This window comes from Odocoileus virginianus, chromosome 32 (genome assembly GCF_023699985.2).
Source record: "Odocoileus virginianus isolate 20LAN1187 ecotype Illinois chromosome 32, Ovbor_1.2, whole genome shotgun sequence".
NCBI lineage: Eukaryota > Metazoa > Chordata > Mammalia > Artiodactyla > Cervidae > Odocoileus > Odocoileus virginianus.
This window is the reverse complement of record NC_069705.1, coordinates 2,925,550-2,942,795: the sequence shown is the minus strand read 5'-3', so window position 1 is coordinate 2,942,795 and position 17,246 is coordinate 2,925,550. Positions and strand designations below refer to the sequence as shown.

At 49.0% G+C, this 17,246-nt stretch overlaps 1 protein-coding gene across 3 annotated transcripts in view; it reads right to left on the bottom strand.

The window, feature by feature from the left end:
• The window catches only part of CSGALNACT1 (chondroitin sulfate N-acetylgalactosaminyltransferase 1), a 321,684-nt gene extending 308,408 nt beyond the window's left edge, over positions 1-13,276 (bottom strand). For 2 of the 3 annotated variants that reach the window (XM_070459782.1, XM_070459781.1), the window contains exon 1: positions 13,116-13,276. The gene's annotated coding sequence lies outside the window, so the exon portion shown is untranslated. Of the gene's footprint in view, positions 1-12,651; positions 12,735-13,115 lie in introns of those variants that run through there. The other variant, XM_070459783.1, reaches the window with a different exon arrangement.
• Positions 13,277-17,246: the final 3,970 nt, after the last annotated feature.

Sequence of the window (17,246 nt, the reverse complement as noted above, 5' to 3'; positions counted from 1 at the left end):
CCACAAATAAAGTGCTTCGGATACTACTTAGTACCCAAGTAGATTTATTCCTAAGCTTCTGCCACTTTTGCACTCCTGGTGGGGGAAAAATGGGCCTCAATTTAATTTAAAAACCTATTATTCAACCCCTGATGTAGCTTCAGTGACACCTATATTCACATCTTATTTCTCTTTGGCATAAACAATCCAATTTTTGATTTGTGTCCATAAACAAACTCATCCAGAACTATTCTTACCAAGTGTTTCCAGAAAGATCATGCGTTTCAAGTGCAGAGGACAAAGGGTTTCAAATGTTAAACCTGTCACTGGATGTGTACAGAATGACTCCAGACGAAGCTGGAATCATTCAATTCGATTCATGAAGCGTATGGCCATCATTACCACTCTGACGCTGTAAAATCAACAGGAAATAAAAACAGATCCTGTTGATCTTGAAGTAGGCACACAGAGCTCACCATCCCGGGGACGATGTCCCATGTGTCACTGAGCCACGGCTTAACAGTATATCCCTTCTTCATATTTCATGCTGTGGGCTCCTTGAGGTCAGAAACCCTTGTCTTTTTACCTACATATCTCTAGCACCAAGAACAGTGCCAGGCACTCAAATGGAGCTCCCTAATCAAATTCAGGAAAACCTGAGAGCTGTACATCACTCTCGGGGCACCTAAAACTACCTGCCAGCCGGCCTCGTACCCAAGGAGACTGCACGGCCCATAGAGACCAGCGAGATGGGAACAAGGAACCTGGGCTCCATTCCCGACAGGGTCATTCCCACTCAGCACCTGGGTCATCTTAGACAAGGCACGTCCCCTCTCTGGGCTTCTTTCTGTTCTGAAAACCAGGAGATAGTCCAAATGATCTCAAATGTGCTATTATTTCTGCAAGATACTGTTGGTCTAACTGATCTGAGAGATAACATTTCTCTTGATGTATGCTTGCTAAGCGGTGGTTCCCCCCCCCCCCCCGCCCCGACCATGACTTCCAACACCAAGCAGTCACCGACAAGACCGTTAAGTGAAGTCGACAAATCCTCCAGAATCCAAGTGTTCCCTTCAGATGCACCGTTTTGCCATTTCAAAGATTTTTAGTTCATGTAGACAGACTGGTGCCAGGCACTCTTCGCCTAGTGGATGGCTAGGCTTTAGTAAAGCGTCTCCATTCATTCTCTTACTCTCATTCCTAAGTGATTTCAGAGTTGCAGTTATGCCTGTCAACCTCACACTGGCATTACACTTGCCCCCCTCCCAAATAATGAAACGGTCACTAAACCACTTACAGAGACCAGCGAAGAGTTTCTAAACGCTGGTGCCTCCCACGCACCTTCACCCCAGGCAGCACACTCCCCACAAACCCAACCATCACCGCCCTGTGCTTTCAGGCGACCAGATGCATCTAGATCCTGCATCTCCTCCTGCCTCCGCCCCGTTTCCATCAGAATATGAGACTTGTGCTCGGCATAAAGGCCCTGAGGAGGCTAATGACAGCCCAGGCACTGGTCTAGACTCACTCTTGGAGGAAGAAAAAAAGGTAATTCCAGTAAAGCTGGATAAATTCTCCTGTATACCCAAGGATATTCACAGAAAAACACACTCAGGATCTTTTATTTACATCAGTGAATAATAAAATGCCCTCTCTACAAAGAAAAATCATTTTTGAGACAACCCAAGACCCAAGATGTGGAATCGGCTCATGTGATCCAAGGGAGTAACTTGTTTTAAGATCAGGTTCTGGCTTCAGCCACTGATCTGACTGATGGAGCCGTTCACAGTCCATCCACTCCACTGCATTGCATTAAAATGGCCCCTGAGTCTCAGTGATCAAATTCCTACTTTAGGGATTAAGAACCTGCTCATGGTCACAAAGTCAATCAGCTGGGAATCCTCTCTCCATCAATCGAGACTCTTTCTCGAGCAACCTGTATACACAGGGCTTCCCTGGTGGCGTTAGGGGTAAAGAACCCACCTGCCAATGCAGGAGACATAAGAGACCTGGGCTAGAACCCTGGGTCAGGAAGATCCCCTGGAGGAGAAGATGGCAACCCACTCCAGTATCCTCATCTGCAGAATCCCACAGACAGAGGAGCCGGCGGGCTACAGTCCATAGGGTCACAACGAGTCCGACACGACAGAAGCGACGTCGCAGGCCATGTGGAGGAGAGAAACAAAACAAAGAAAAACTCTGTAAATTGAGCTCTCTCATCATTCTGGCCCAGAAACCTATGGGCCTCAAGTTCAGCGAAAAGACATAAAGTTCAGTTCAGTTCAGTCGCTCAGTCGTGTCCAACTCTCTGCGACCCCATGGACTGCAGCATGCCAGGCTTCCTTGTCCATCACCAACTCCGGAAGCTTGCTCAAATTCATGTCCATTGAGTCAGTGATGCCATCCAACCACCTCACCCTGTGTCATCCCCTTCTCCTCCTGCCTTCAATCCTTCCCAGCATCAAGGCAGGACCCTCCCAACCAAAGAACATGCTTCAGACATAAGAGTTTGACTGTCACAGACACATCCAAAGAAATACCCCCCGAAACACTTCTACTCTGCTGGCTTCTCATTACATAGGCACACACTTGTGTGCTCAGGTATTCAGTCGTGTGGGACTCTTTGTGACCCCATGGACTATAGCCTGCCAGGCTCCTCTGTCCATGAGATTTCCCAGGCAAAAATACTACAGCGAGCTGCCATTTCCTCCTCCAGGGGATCTTCCCGGGCTAGGGATCGAACCCCTGTCTCCTGAGTCTCTTGTACTGGCAGGTGGATTCTTTGCCACTGAGCCACGTGGGAAGCCCCTCATGTAGCCACACACGTCCGTAAATAAATCTCACTTCTACACAAAGAAGACAGCCAAAGGTACCCTGGGTATTTTGAGCGGTTTATGTCTATGATGTCCAAGAAGTACTTATTTTCTACCCATCTGTATGTAGAGTAGATAGGAAATAAGGTAGGGCCTGCTACTATCCTTTGGGCCGCTCATTGACATAGCCGAGAGACAACAGCCATTCTTTCCTCTTTTAATATTTGTTTATTTACTCGGCTGCATCGGGTCTTAGCTGCTTCCCGTGGGACCCTTCACTGCAGGGCATGGACTCCAGTTGTGTTGCAAGCGCATGGGCTTAGCTGTCCCTTGGCACGTGGGATCTTAGTTACCCAACCTCAATCAAACCGGCGTCCCCTGCATTGCGAGGCGAATTCTTAACCACTGGACCACTAGGGAAGTCCCTGGGCGTTCCTTCTTTAACAACAAGACCCAGTCACGGTCTTGCCCCTCCTGGCCTAAGACTGTGACCTACATGAAGACATCGAGGGCAGTTTTATGGCATCAGAGTCTACCTCCAGACACCTTATCATTGGGACACACACACAGTGGACATCCATGACATACTGGATTACAATCCTCTAGAACTTTAGACAAAAGCAGAATTGAAGAGCGCAGGCCCGGGTGGACGCAGGAGCTCCTGGTCCCCGTCTTCCCTCCCGCCTTCTTCCCCCGGCAGCTCTGCACTCACAGCAGCTGATGCCACCACCTCCCCACCACATGCCAAGCAGTCCACCGACATTTTCTAAGTCAGTCTGCCTGCTGCCCAACGCGATGGGCACTATTATCTTCATCTTACAGATGAGAAAACTGAGGCCTAGAGAAATTCAGTGACTTGCCCAGGAGCACAGTTAAGAAAGGGTGGAGTGTGAACCTGGATGAACAGGCTCCAAAGCCCAGGCCCACCCCCAAGGTGCTGCCTCCTCGCTCAGCCTACTTCCTCCCAGACACTGTCACTTACGTGTGTGTGTGTGTGTGCAAGCGCACTCAGTCATGTCTGACTCTCTGGAAAACCATGGACTGTAGCCCGCCAAGCTCCTCTGTCCATAGGACTCTCCAGGCGAGGATACTGGAGTGGGTTGCCATTTCCTTCTCCAGGGGATCTTCCCGAACCAGGGATTGAACCCACATCTCTTGGGTCTCACTCACTACAGCAATCAAGAAACATCCATTCCACTCAGCTCTCCAAGAACCTCAGGAACCAACCTGGATTTCATGAGCAGAATTCCTCTGCTCCCCACAAAGCTAACCTTCTGTGGCTTTTTTAAAGTCTGCCTGTTCATTTCATTTTAATACACACTATTAATTCTATTAAATGGGCTTTTGAAGACTACAGCAGCTTGCTTTAAATGAATGGTTCCCTGATTCAGTACCTTTTTAAACCTTTTTGCAGTTTTTTAAAAACCCTGAATCAAGCTTCTCTTGCACCTGGGCAGGTTGTTTGCTTATCCACAGAAGGGCTGGTTTATGACCACGTGCCAGTGCAGGACAAATGAGTCAGGGCTCCTGCTCCCTGGTTGAGGTGCCATTCCCAGACTGTAATGATTTTGTGAAGCCTGCATTCCATCCTTACCACACATGGCATCTACCCCTGGACACCAAACAAGGCTGCCCATTATCATAAAACCACTGGGAACATCTCCCTGAAAACACCCCCAACCTCACAACAGAGCCCATGCTACAGAAATGCCAGGAGGACCCTGACCAGCACCCCTTGGGCCTGGCGCCCTGCCTCACCAGGAACAGATCTGGGTGTGTTTACCGAATCCCCAACTGGAATAAGCAAAGGCTTATTCTCCTGTGATACCAGCGAGTCCTTGAAGGTCTGGAGTGGAAACTGGCAACAACTAATCATTCTGACTTGGCTGTTTGCTGGGAGAGGCTGCGGTGCTTCTGGAAAAACCCTGCAGAGAGAAGCCAGAGAACTGGGAGTCTGTAGCCGGCCCTGCGGCACTGGGGGGCGGTCCGGGGGCCTGCAGGCCACTCCTTGCGCCTCCGCACAGCCGCCAGCCCGCACATCTGAGCCGCCTGACCCCCTCGTGCCCCCGAAAACAAGCTGCTCACATTTCCGCCTCCCCTCCACCCAGGTCCCAGGCCCCTTCCCTGAGCCACTCTCAAATTCAGCTGTGGCTTGCCCCAGCTTTCCTGAGACCGCAGTTCTTGGCTACTCCCCCCAGAAGACCCTCATCCTCATTCCTGGACCCCTAGTCGCCTATCCTGGGCTCCAAGCCACCCCGGCTCCCTGGAATTCATCCTCCTCTGGGCTCCTGGGTAGCAACCCCACATGGCAGAAGCCCTACACTGGGACCAGCTCATGTGTCACTAGATGCCCGGTCTGTCCCAGCCCCACAAGGAGAGCCAGAAAGGAAGATTTTAAATCAGTCTGTCTAGGATGCTAAGCCTCTTTATCTCTACCACCCCCTGTAATTGGGGATGGGAGGAGAAGAGACAGGTGGGAAAGGAAAAGAGGTAGGCACCACTGTGGGTCAGGACTCCCCACTTTTAAGGGTCTCATGCCTTCCCAAGCATCTCATTTAATTTCTGCGACCACCAACAGAGTATTACCATTCCCCTTTATGACATATACATACATACACACATACATTCCCCCCTGTGATACATACACATATACATTCCCCATCATGTACGTACATACATACATTCCCCATTATGATATATACATACACACATACATTCCCCATCATGTACGTACATACATACATTCCCCATCACATACATACATACATATGTACATTTCCCATATGTACATACATACATTCCCCATCATGTACACACATATGTACATTCCCCATTATGATACATACACACATACATTCCCCATCATGTACGTACATACATCATTCCCCATTATGATACATACACACATACATTCCCCATCACATACGTACATACATATGTACATTTCCCATTATGTACATACATACATTACCCATCAGGTACACACATATGTACATTCCCCATTATGATATATATACACACACATACATTCCACACTATAATACATACACACATGCATTCCCCATCACATACATACATACATATGTACATTTCCCATATGTACTACATACATTCCCCATTATGTACATACATACATAGATTCTCCACTGTGTACATACATGAATACCCCATTATGTGCATACATAAATACATACATTCCCCATTATGTACATACATACATAGATTCTCCACTGTGTACATACATGCATACCCCATTATGTGCATACATACATACATACATTCCCCATTATGTACATACATACACACAAACATTTCCCATCGTGTACATGCATGCATACATACATTGCCCATTACGTACAAACATACATATATACATACATTATTCATTATGTACATGCATACATGCATACATACCCCATTATGTACATGCATGCATACATACATACATTCCCCATTATGTACATACACACATACATTTCCCATCATGTACATGCACGCATACATACATACATTCCTCATTAAGTACATACATGCATACAGACATACATTCCCCATTATGTACATACACACATACATTCCCCATCATGTACATGCATGCATGCATAGATATATTCCTCATTAAGTACATACATGCATACACACATACATTCCCCATTATGTACACACAAAGGAACTAAGCTTCAGAGATGTCCACCGGCAGGACCCAGACCCCTGGTCAGTGAGCAACAGAGCTGAGATTCAATCCCCAGCAACGCCCCCCACAAAGGCCTGGAGCCTTCCTCTTCCCTGCAGCCTTCCACACCTTTGCCGTCTCTCTGGTGTCTGGCAGAGCACCTTCAGAAAAGAGGTGAGAAATTTCTGTTAAGTGAATGCATGAGTGGCTGACTCCAGCCTTCACACCTGAATATTCTGTAACCCATGCGCTGGATTTTATTCATACATTCTGCTTATAACATGCCTACAAAGCCCCTTGTTAAGACGTTAAATGTTGTGCCAGAAGTAAGTTGTACCATACTGTATTGTATTTCAAGCTACTAGAAAAAGCTACATAAAAAGATCTACAAATAAAAAGTGCTGAAGCAGACCTGCTGATAACAGTTTATTTATCATCTTGCTCCATCGGGTCTAGAAAAGGATACAAACACAAGAATCTAAGGAAAATCAATGTTTTCACATTTTGCTAACCCTCAGGACACAAACACATTTTCCGAGCTACCAATTCAAGGAGTACTGATGCTGGAAAAGACAGCACAGTGTGGGAGACAGGACCCAAGGCCCAGGCCGTCACCTCTGAGCCGACCTCGGGCAGGTAACTCGCCTCTCTACATCCTGGTTTTTTCATCTGCAAAATGCAGATAATAAGAGTGTGTCTTTCTAAGGTTGCTGTGCTGGCAAAATGAGTAACTCCTGGCCCGCATTTAGGAGAGAGGCTGCCACGTGGTTAAGGGCTGTGTGAGCCATTTTTGTCACATGAAGAGAACTATAATGGAAATGCAGCAAAAAATCTGAATGAATCACTTGCTTCTGCAGACATTATTATAAGCACTGAGCTCACCTGAAGCCTCTGTTCCAGACTGCCGTGTCTACCAGCAAGCTCTACCCTGAAAGCTAGGCTACCAGGAATAAATAATAGCAACCACCAGCATCAGCGATGGTACGTCTCTCATCAACCAGGTGCCCGACACAGTTCTAACCACTTGAACAGGTATAAGCGTTTCACACAGTTGTGCAACCTGTGCCCCAAGAGTGCCCTGCGGGAGGTGAGCGGGCTGAGGTCACACTCAGTTGCTCACGGATGCTCCAGCTCACAGGGGCATCTCCTGGAATGGCAGCAGCCTGTTCCTAGCGGTCAGCGGATACAACAACTGAAGCAGGTTTCTAAAGGGCGGGAGACAGAAGCAGAAGGTCACCTCTGCAAGTACCCAGGACCTAAGTCCAAGGCCATCAGCGGAGTAGATGTGGATTTCCCCCAAGCACCAGGGTGTTGTGCTGCGCTCAGGCCCTCACTTGTGTCCGACTCTTTGCAATCCTATGGGTCGCAGCCCACCAGGCTCCTCCGTCCATGGGGCTTCCCAGGCAAGAATACTGGAGTGAATTGCCATTTTGTCCTCCAGGGGATCTTCCCGACCCAGGGATTGAACCTGCATCTCTTGCATCTCCTGCACTGGCGGGCAGGTTCTTTTGAACGGCCTCTATTATCAAGTTGCAGGGCGTGTGCCCACGCGCCTCGGTATCCAGTGTAAACAGACAACTCCCATCCCCTCCTTCCTATTTCCCACTTCCCTCTTCCTCCATCAACTCAAATATCCCTGGGTGTGAAAAGGAAACAAAGGATCAGACATGACCCCGGGAAAACCAGACGTTATGTTTCCCACTCTCTGAAAACAGCAACTAAAATGATCTGTGCAAAGCAGCGTGCCACTACATCGCAGGATCCAAACTTTTCTTTGCCAACTCTAGCGGTTCTGTTTCAGTGCACCCAGCACCACCCAAGCGCAAGTTCCTAAAAAAAGACTCCCAGGTGTAAACAGGCGGCTCCTCCCACCCTCGGCAGCCATCATCTTGGTCAGCTCCGGGGCTCCAGTCCAAACTCAAACGCTCTGCACGCGGCTCTATACACACTGCTGTGGCTGAACCTCAGCCACCTTCTGGGGGGGAAGGTGGGGCACGAATATGGGGAGCCCTCACTGCTGGGTGTCTGAGGGACCGCGGCACTCACTCAGCTCCAGAGAAGAGCTGTTGTGCAAACAGGATCTGTGTGATTCTGTGACGTGCTCAGAATCCCAAACATAACTCCCAGGCATTAGCTTACTCGTGGGGAAGGGATAATAAGAATGATCTACAACCTTCTCGAAGCAGAAATTCCTCTTCCCCAGTTCTTAGTAATCATCTAGACTTTGACAGAAAGGCAGCAAAGACCAGACTGCCTGGTTTTAAAGGGTCACCATGTGACATGCATCCAGACAAAACTACAATTCAAAAGGAAACACGCACCCTTATGTTCATAGCAACACTATTCACAATAGCCAAGATACAGAAGCGACCTAAGTGTCTATCGACAGATGAATGGATAAAGAGTGGACCAAGAGGTTACCACACTAAGTGAAATAAGTCAGAAAGACAAATACCATATAATATCACTTATAAATGGAATCTGAAACATGACACAAATGAACGTATATCTATGAAAGAGAAACAGACTCACAGACATAGAGAACAGACGGGGGGGAGGGGGCTGGGGGAGGGGTGGAGTGGGAGGTTGGAGTCAGCAGACGTAAGCTTTCATGCAGACTCAACAAGATCCTACTGGATAGCACAGGGAACTATAGTCAGTATCTATGATAAATCATACTGGAAAACAATATAAAAAGAATATATATCCTAATCACCCCACCTTTACAGCAGAAATTAACATATTTTAAATCAATTACACATCCATTAAAAATACTGAAAAATAAAAGTTCCATCATATGAAAATCAGAAGTCTGATGACTTTCTGAACTGATAAGAAATCCCTCGGTAAAATCTGGGGCTTGCAATGCACTGAACTCTTCTGTAACTGTTGTTAAGTTTTACTTCACCGATTGGTATTTACTTTGTCACTGTAATTATAATTTTACTGAAAAGCTGAAAGCACAATATTCCCTTTCTCACCCATAAACAATATGTCAATATTTTCAGTCATCATGTTTGCTTACATACCTTGTGTTTTTTTTCTACCAAATAGCCAATTCCATCTGACAAATAAAAACACCAACACACCTTCAAGTTGTCCAATAGTGTCAAGACTGACTAGCTTCATTCAGGTTAGAGTCTGGAAATAAGAGCGTTTTTCAAAAACTCCCAGAAGAAAAGTGCTTTTCAACGATACATTCTCAGAATATAATAAAATATACTTTTTATGTGTGAAATTTCATGCAGCCCCTTTTTTAAAAAAGACACCAGCAGCTTCTGCTGGCCAGATAAATTTCTTGAGAAGCAAGTAATTAGTGCTCCAAGTACCAATTGAGGAAACAAAGCAATATTAAGCACATTAAAAGATAAAAATAAGCTCAACCAAAAACACTCTCCCTAAACCCTGAAAATACTAGGCCAAAAGCATAGATTTGAATTTTTAGACAGTTTTTCAAATCCTATATTGGAATATAAGGATATACAAAGCAAAAAACCCAATTCCTAAATCTCTTTTAAACCTCTAATTTTAAAGTTATTCTAAAATGCTACCGAATCTGACATTTAAGACCACCAGCACATATTTTTAGGCCTTCAGTAATGCTTCTCACACAAGGTTGCCCTTTTCCATATGGAGAACCCTAGAAGTTCAGTTCCTTTGCTATTGATACACTACAGCAGGGGTCCCCAACCTCCAGGATCTAATGCCTGATGGTCTGAGGCAGAGCTGATGTAATCAGAATAGAAATAAAGAGCACAATAAATTTAATCCACTTGAATCTTTCTGAAACCATCCCCCACCCATCCCTCAGTCCGTGGAAAAACTGTCTTCCACTGAATCAGTCCCTGGTGTCAAAAAGGTTGGGGACCGCTGCATTAAAGGACATAATAATGGGAAAGAACAGCCTGGCTGATATACTATGCAGAGGGGGCCCCTAGTGGTGGAGCCGCTGCTCTGACTTTGCTTTGCAGTTTTTCCAAGACTGCTTCACCCACCACCAGGCCAAATCGATAGGTAATAAAGTCTACCTGAGCTGCCTTCCATAATAACCTCTATTAGCCCAAAAATACAGTAGAGCCATCATTTAGAATTCCAAGGTGTTTTCACTAGGAAAAAAAAAAATGTGACTTGAAGAATAACTTCATTACATCCTGTCTTTCAAATCCACAAATATTTATGAAGCCCCCCACCCTGCCAGGCCCGAGCTGGCCTGGACACACAAGCTAAGAGCCCCAATGTGACAACATTATACCAGGGACAGATCTGGAGCATCATGAAGACTAGGAAGGACAATTCATCAACCTGTGACTTCACGATGGAGGCTCACCAACAGGAAAAACCTGCAGTATCGCCCGCCCCCACTGTTTCCAAACACCCAGACAGGGCGGCATCTGAGGTTCTTCAGTCAAGGGCACTTGAATGAATGGACAGGAAGCAAAGTGGCAAGGCAGAAGGAAGTTTAAATGAAAAACAACTACACTGAGACATGCCAGATCCGGAAGGAAGACAAGAGACAACTTTTCCAGAGCATTTACTGTGCTCCCGATGCTAGGGGTAAGTCCCTAAGTGTTATTTCCTTTTCCCGAACAGCTTCATAAAGTGAGAGATATTATTGGCTTTTAACAAAGTGGAAACCAAGGCTGTGAGCTTGCCCAAAGTCATACAGTTAATAAAGGGGAGGCTGTTTGGAGACCAGGAGTCTGAGATGGCAAAGCCAAAGTTCCCATCACTTCAGTATAATTTGGTGAATCCAAAAGCTGGAGATTTTGCTTTGAACTTCATTAATACAGTTTCCGGTTTGGAACACAAAGATGAACAGAATTAAAGCATTTCAATACCATACACTTTAGAGCACATACAGGATAGAAAGAACCATCACATATTTCAAACGTAGTGGCCCATCTCTAGTTTTCCAGGAACCGACCTTCTCTGGAAGCACAACAACCCACTCCACATTCTATTATTCACCAATTCAATGGACATGAACTTGGGCAAACTCCCAGAGACAGTGAAGGACAGGGAGGCTGGCCTGCTGCTGTCCATGAAGTCTCAGAGAGTCGGACTGATGTAGGGACTGAACACCACCACACGTGTTCAAATCACTTTCTAAAACTAAAGCTTCGTTTTTGCTTTATGCTTCTATATCCAAGTTTGAAAGACTTTTCTCCTTCCAATTAGCAACATGACACCACTGGGCAGGGCTTTTTCATAACTTCATTGTGGCCAGTAACGCTATGATAATTATGACTTTCTGGAATGAAAATATGAACAAAATACAAGAAATCCGGCAGAACTAAATTTCAATTTCTAGTAAAAAAGACGTGAAAGAACAGCTAATTATCTTTATTATATAGACTTCTCTAATAACATTAAGTAAAAACCACTCAGAGGCTTTGAAATCAGAATAAAGTGGAGTTTGCGAAACACCCCCTCTATCACGAGCTGGTGCTTCCCAGGGCTCGCTGTCTCGGCTTGCACGCCGCTGTTTCGCCTCCTCCTCTCCCGTCCCTTCGCTCATCGATGGAAAGATAACTTCAAAGTCCCCGACGCCAGTGCAGGTGCAGGAAGCGCCGCGGAAACAACAACTTTGGGAGTCTTTGTATCGCCTTCCTCACCCCCCCCCGCCCTCCGCCCTCCGCCCCACCCCAGACCAGTGCCCTCGAATGGCCCCTCCACGGGCCGCACACGGCACTTCCTCCCAGCACCCCGAATCGCGGCGACCCTCGGGCGCGATCGCCCCCGGCCCGGGTCCCAGGCCAGAGGGCCGGCTGCCTCCCGCCGCCGAGGCGCGCCCCCCGCGCCCGCTCCATCCCAGGGAAGACGACTCGGTGCGGAGCAGCAAAGCGGTCACGCGGGCACGTGCAGAGGCTACTTTTAAAGTGGGTGTTCGAGAAAGTCATTAAACAGCTGAAGGCCGCCGCCGGAGGCTAGTGAAGCCAGAGGCACCCCGGCGCGGCCGCGCGCGACCCCTCTCGGGAAGCCTCGCCGGCGACCCCGCGCACCCACCTGCGGGCGCGGCGCCTCGCGATCGCAGCCGCCCTCGCCCCTCTCCCTTCCCTCCCCTCCCTGCGGCGCGACCCCCCTGTGCGCGGCCCTGCCTCCGCGAGCCCCCCGGAGGTGGCGGACCGGGGGGCGCCGGGACGCCCCCGACGGCCCCCGCGGCGCCCGCTCCCAGCCCCGACTCACCGCCGGGCGCTGCCGGCCGCTCCCAGCGCCGGCCGCTCCTCCTGCGCGGCGCCGCGGGCTCGGCTCCACCTCCCACTCCGGCGGCCGCCGAGCCTCCGGGGACCCGCGGGCGGGGAGCGCGGGGCCGCCGCCAAGCCCGGAGCCGGGGCTGGGGCTGGGGCTGGGGGATGGCGAGCCGCGGGCGGGGCGGGGGACGGGGGGCGCGCCGGCCCGAGCGGCTCCCCGCGCGCCGGGCGCGCCCGAGACCACCCCGCAGGTGGCGGCTCCGCGCGCGCCCGAGGCCCGAGAAGTTGCGGGAGGGGGGCGAGGACGCGGCGGCAGCCGGGCTCCGGCCGAGAGAGAGAGGGTCGGTGTCTCCTCGGCGAGGGTGGTCCTTCCTCTTTCCGGACCCCTTCCCTCCCTCCCACCCGTCTGGCCCCTCGCCGCTCTGGGCGGCCCTCCCCGCCCTGGGCCGACTCACTCACCAAAACTTTGCAGACGGCGCTGGGGAGAATTAATCCCGTGATCGCCGTCTGCGCGGCCCTGGGGGGTTAGGACGCCCGCCCCGGAGAGAGCGTGTACTCGTCGCGCGCGAAGGTCGGAAAGCGGTGAGCCCCGAGCCCCGCCGCTGCGGGGAGTGAGGTCTGCAGGGACCCCTGACGGCCGCTGGGGGGCCGCGGAGGGAGGTGGCGGATGGGGGTGGAGAGCAGGCAGGAGGGTGTGGATGAGAAAGCCCCCCGACACACACACATGCCCTCGGGGCCACGGGTGCCCTGGCCTTGTAGGTTTTCTTCGGGAGGCGGAGTTCGGGGTATCTTGAACCCCGGTATAATGAAGGAGACTCGGGAGGGCCAGCGTCCAGCAGGGGGAGGCCAGCTCTCCACCTGCCGCCCCGTCTGCAGAGGCCCCGCGGCTGTGCCAAGGCGGGACCAGAGCTAAAACGCAGTCTTCTGGCTCCTGGTGCCCCGTCCACTGCCTGGCCAAACGGAGCGCTGGAAGTCCCCAGGCCGAGGAGTTGCGGGCACAGGGCCGTCGTCCCGGAGGCAGGCACCGTGTTTGCCTGCAGGAAGCACCTCCAGGAGCCCGCAGTCCGGCAGTTTCAGCCTGCTTCCTGCCTCGACGGCCCCCGGCCCAGGCGAGGTCATCCCTCTTCCACGGATGCCCTGGGACCTCGGTGGCTCGGCCCCCAGCCCCGACACCCTTGAGTGGGTTACCTCGTGATGAGGTCCCCACAGGAACTCAGTTGTGATTTGGGAAACAGCGGGAGAAGCAAGCGTTTCCCAAAGGAATGAAAAATAGTGTCTGTGCGCTGGCCCCAAAACGTGGCAAAGCAACGGAGATGGTCAATAAATAGCTAACGGGCATCCACACACATGTAGGTACAAGTCATTGGTCAAGCCTCCTCCATCCATGTCATGTGACAGTCCCCACTGGGCAGATGGAGGCCCCCGTGGAGGCTGGGTTAGTGATGAGTCCTGTAAAGATTAGAGCCAGCACCACCAAGCCCTCTGGGGAGTAAGGAACCTCTTCAGAGCCTTCCAGCTGTCACCAACATCCCCCCCTCCGGGCAGTGATAGGTGGATTGTTAAAGCATTGATTTTCTTTCCTCTGCTGAGGTGTCTGCCATCGCTCTGTTCAATGATGTCTCCAGAATTTCTATTTACTGGGGCTTAAGTGCAGAATCTGGTTTGGAGGATGAACCAAAAACTTGAGCAGGGGCTGTTGTGCCGGACTGCAGGGGACTCAATTTCTAGGTCATGGGGACTGGCCATGCAGAACATAGGGGGCACCCCTGTGGCTTCAACTGTTTCCTTCCCTGTCCTATACAAGGAAAACGGAGATCAAGTCAGGATTAATCACCTTTTCTCCAGGGTTTGTAACACACCTGTCAAGTTATCTGAAGAAGTTTTCCAGTCTTTCTCAGTTAGATACTAAGAGATCAGCACAGTGATCTAGGTATCAATATGTTTCATATCGACACACATGTCTTGAGTCATAAAGGGCTGGCTAAGGTGTACCTGATCCTAAAGTACATTTTCACAATAGTTAATACAATAATGAAAAAATAAGACAGCTGAAAAATGATAAAACTACAAAACTAAGTCATAGCATAATGTGCGAAAACATAATATTTTTTGTGGATGTGCTCCCCAGAAAGAGAGTAGATGTTATTTTGGTAATTATATGGTAGATACTGTTTTGATTATTATCTATTATATAGATTATTTGGGGGGTACTGTTTCAGAGGGGCACTGGTATGAGGTGGTGTGGGTCATCCTTAGTCTCTCCCAGGGACAGAAACAGAACAAGGGGAAGTGCATCCCGCTCACCTCTGGAGCTCCGCCCTCTGCGATGGACACAGACAAAGGGATCTGGGACAGTGAGACCAGTGGAAGAATGGGTTCCCTTAGACTTTCTTAGTTTTCTACGTGGGTTTCAGCTTTTAGTCGACATGTTCTTATGTAAACGCTTTTCACAAACATAGTGATTTAGGATTCAAAATATGTTATATGAATTTCCATAACCTATTTATAAAGGTGCTACCCCCTTCACAGGTCCTGGTAATGGTGTTAAAAGTACAAAAATATACAGAAAGTTCTGGAAATAAGATCGTGATGCCAGAGTGATTTTTATCCTTATGGGGGCAGGGGGCGGGGGAAGAACTAGTCATACAAAAACATACTGTACTAAGATACTATAGATCCCACTCATATGCCACTCAGCCAAAAAAAAAAATTTCTTAAAGGAATATACAACATATCAACTTAAAAATTTATATGGGAAAAGTAACACATTTTTTAAATGAATAAAAATACATATACTGCAAAACAATACATGATGTCAAAATTTTATACTTAGAAAATACAAAATATGTATAGTATAATCTGTAATTTGTTTAATAACTGTTTCAGATATATACTGCATAGATACTAAGCTTTAAGTATAAAAATATTTCACCCAGTTCAAGGCTAGACTGCTAGGCCTCACCAGGATCCTTGAGAAGCCAAACCCAGAGCCATCCAGGAGCAGAGGGAACAGTTGTGAAGCCCGTTCATTAAAACTCAATTACTGTTTCACTAAGAGACGCAGTCAGGCGGTCACTCAAGTGTGTTAACTCTTCCTTTAAGTAGCTCTAATAACCAGGGTTATCTGATTTCTTAGATCACAGTGACTGTCCTGTGGAGTCAGAGGGACTCATTTGATAGGTGAGGTCTGTCCTGTTCAAGCAGGGATCTGGGGGGTGGGGGTGGTACGGGGGGTGCATCATTCAGATTGGGTCTAATTATAGTCCATAGCATCTCCCAGGTATGCAGTGTATTGCCAAGTAGATTTTCACTTAAACTGAGGAAAATAACATGTGACCTAAAAAGGCAAGCTTTGTTTTTCTAGACCAAAAATCACACACATTGAAGACCTCAGTCCATAAGCCCTGTAACTCAAACATAGTGGAAGGGCAATTAACATGTGTTGACTGGGGCTTCCCTGGTGGTCCAGTGGCTAAGACTCGCCCTCCCCATACAGGGGACCAGGGTTCGATCCCTGGTCAGGGAACTAGATTCCACATGCCACGACTAAGATCTGGTGCAGCCACCTAAGTATATTTTTAAAGTAATAAAATGTGTTGACTGAGTAAGGGATGCTTTAAAAAAAAAAATTGGGGGAGGCCTTGGTGAGAATTTTGGATTTCATTCCAAGTGCAATGGGGAGTCTTTGGAGGGTTTTAACTTGGGAACGATGTGATCTGGTTTACATTTTCCAAAGATGACTCTGTTATGTAGAAGAGTGACTCAGCAAGGCATGTGAGGAAGCAGGCAGGCTGATGAAGAAACTGCTATAGTAGTCCAGAGGGTGACGGTGGCCAGGATCAGGGTGGTAACAGAAAAGATGGAGAGAGGAGGCAGGCTCAGGATACAAACTGGAATGTGACCACACAGCATTTTCTGGTGGAGTGGATGGTGGTTGTGCTGCATGGCAGAGGGAGGAACGAAAAGGGAGTAACTCGGGGTAACTCCAAGGCTGTGACTTGGGCAAATGTTTATGAGTTGGTGGGACTAGGGGAGGTCCCAGTTTTAGGTAGGAAGGAAAGTGAAAGTCCCTCAGTCATGCCAACTCTCTGCGACCCCATGGACTATTCAGTCCATGGAATTCCCCAGGCCAGAATACTGGAGTGGGTAGCCTGTCCCTTCTCCAGGGGAATCTTCCCAACCCAGGGATCGAACCCAGGTCTCCCGCATTGCAGGTGGATCCTTTACCAGCTGAGCCACCAGGGAAGGAAAAGTATGCTTTTAATTTCTGGTAGTCGTTCTGTAGTAACATCTTTACAGAAGGCATCAGACTCAATGAGTTCCTTGGTATTATCTGCCGTCCTGCACCCTCTGTTCTTCGTGCTGTTTCTCCCCAGGTCAGTCCAGGAACAGGACAAGAAGGACAAGACATCCTCCCATCCTGGCGCCCCCAGCGAGCACTTCTCCCCATGTGCCAGGCGGCTGGAGCAGTTCCACGGGCTCGTGCCGTCAGCAGGCTCGCCGAGAAGCATCCAGCACACCACGCGGCTTGCAGGCCACGCGGCCACTCTGCATCTGTGCCCCCAGCATCCCCCACCCCCACCCCAGGAG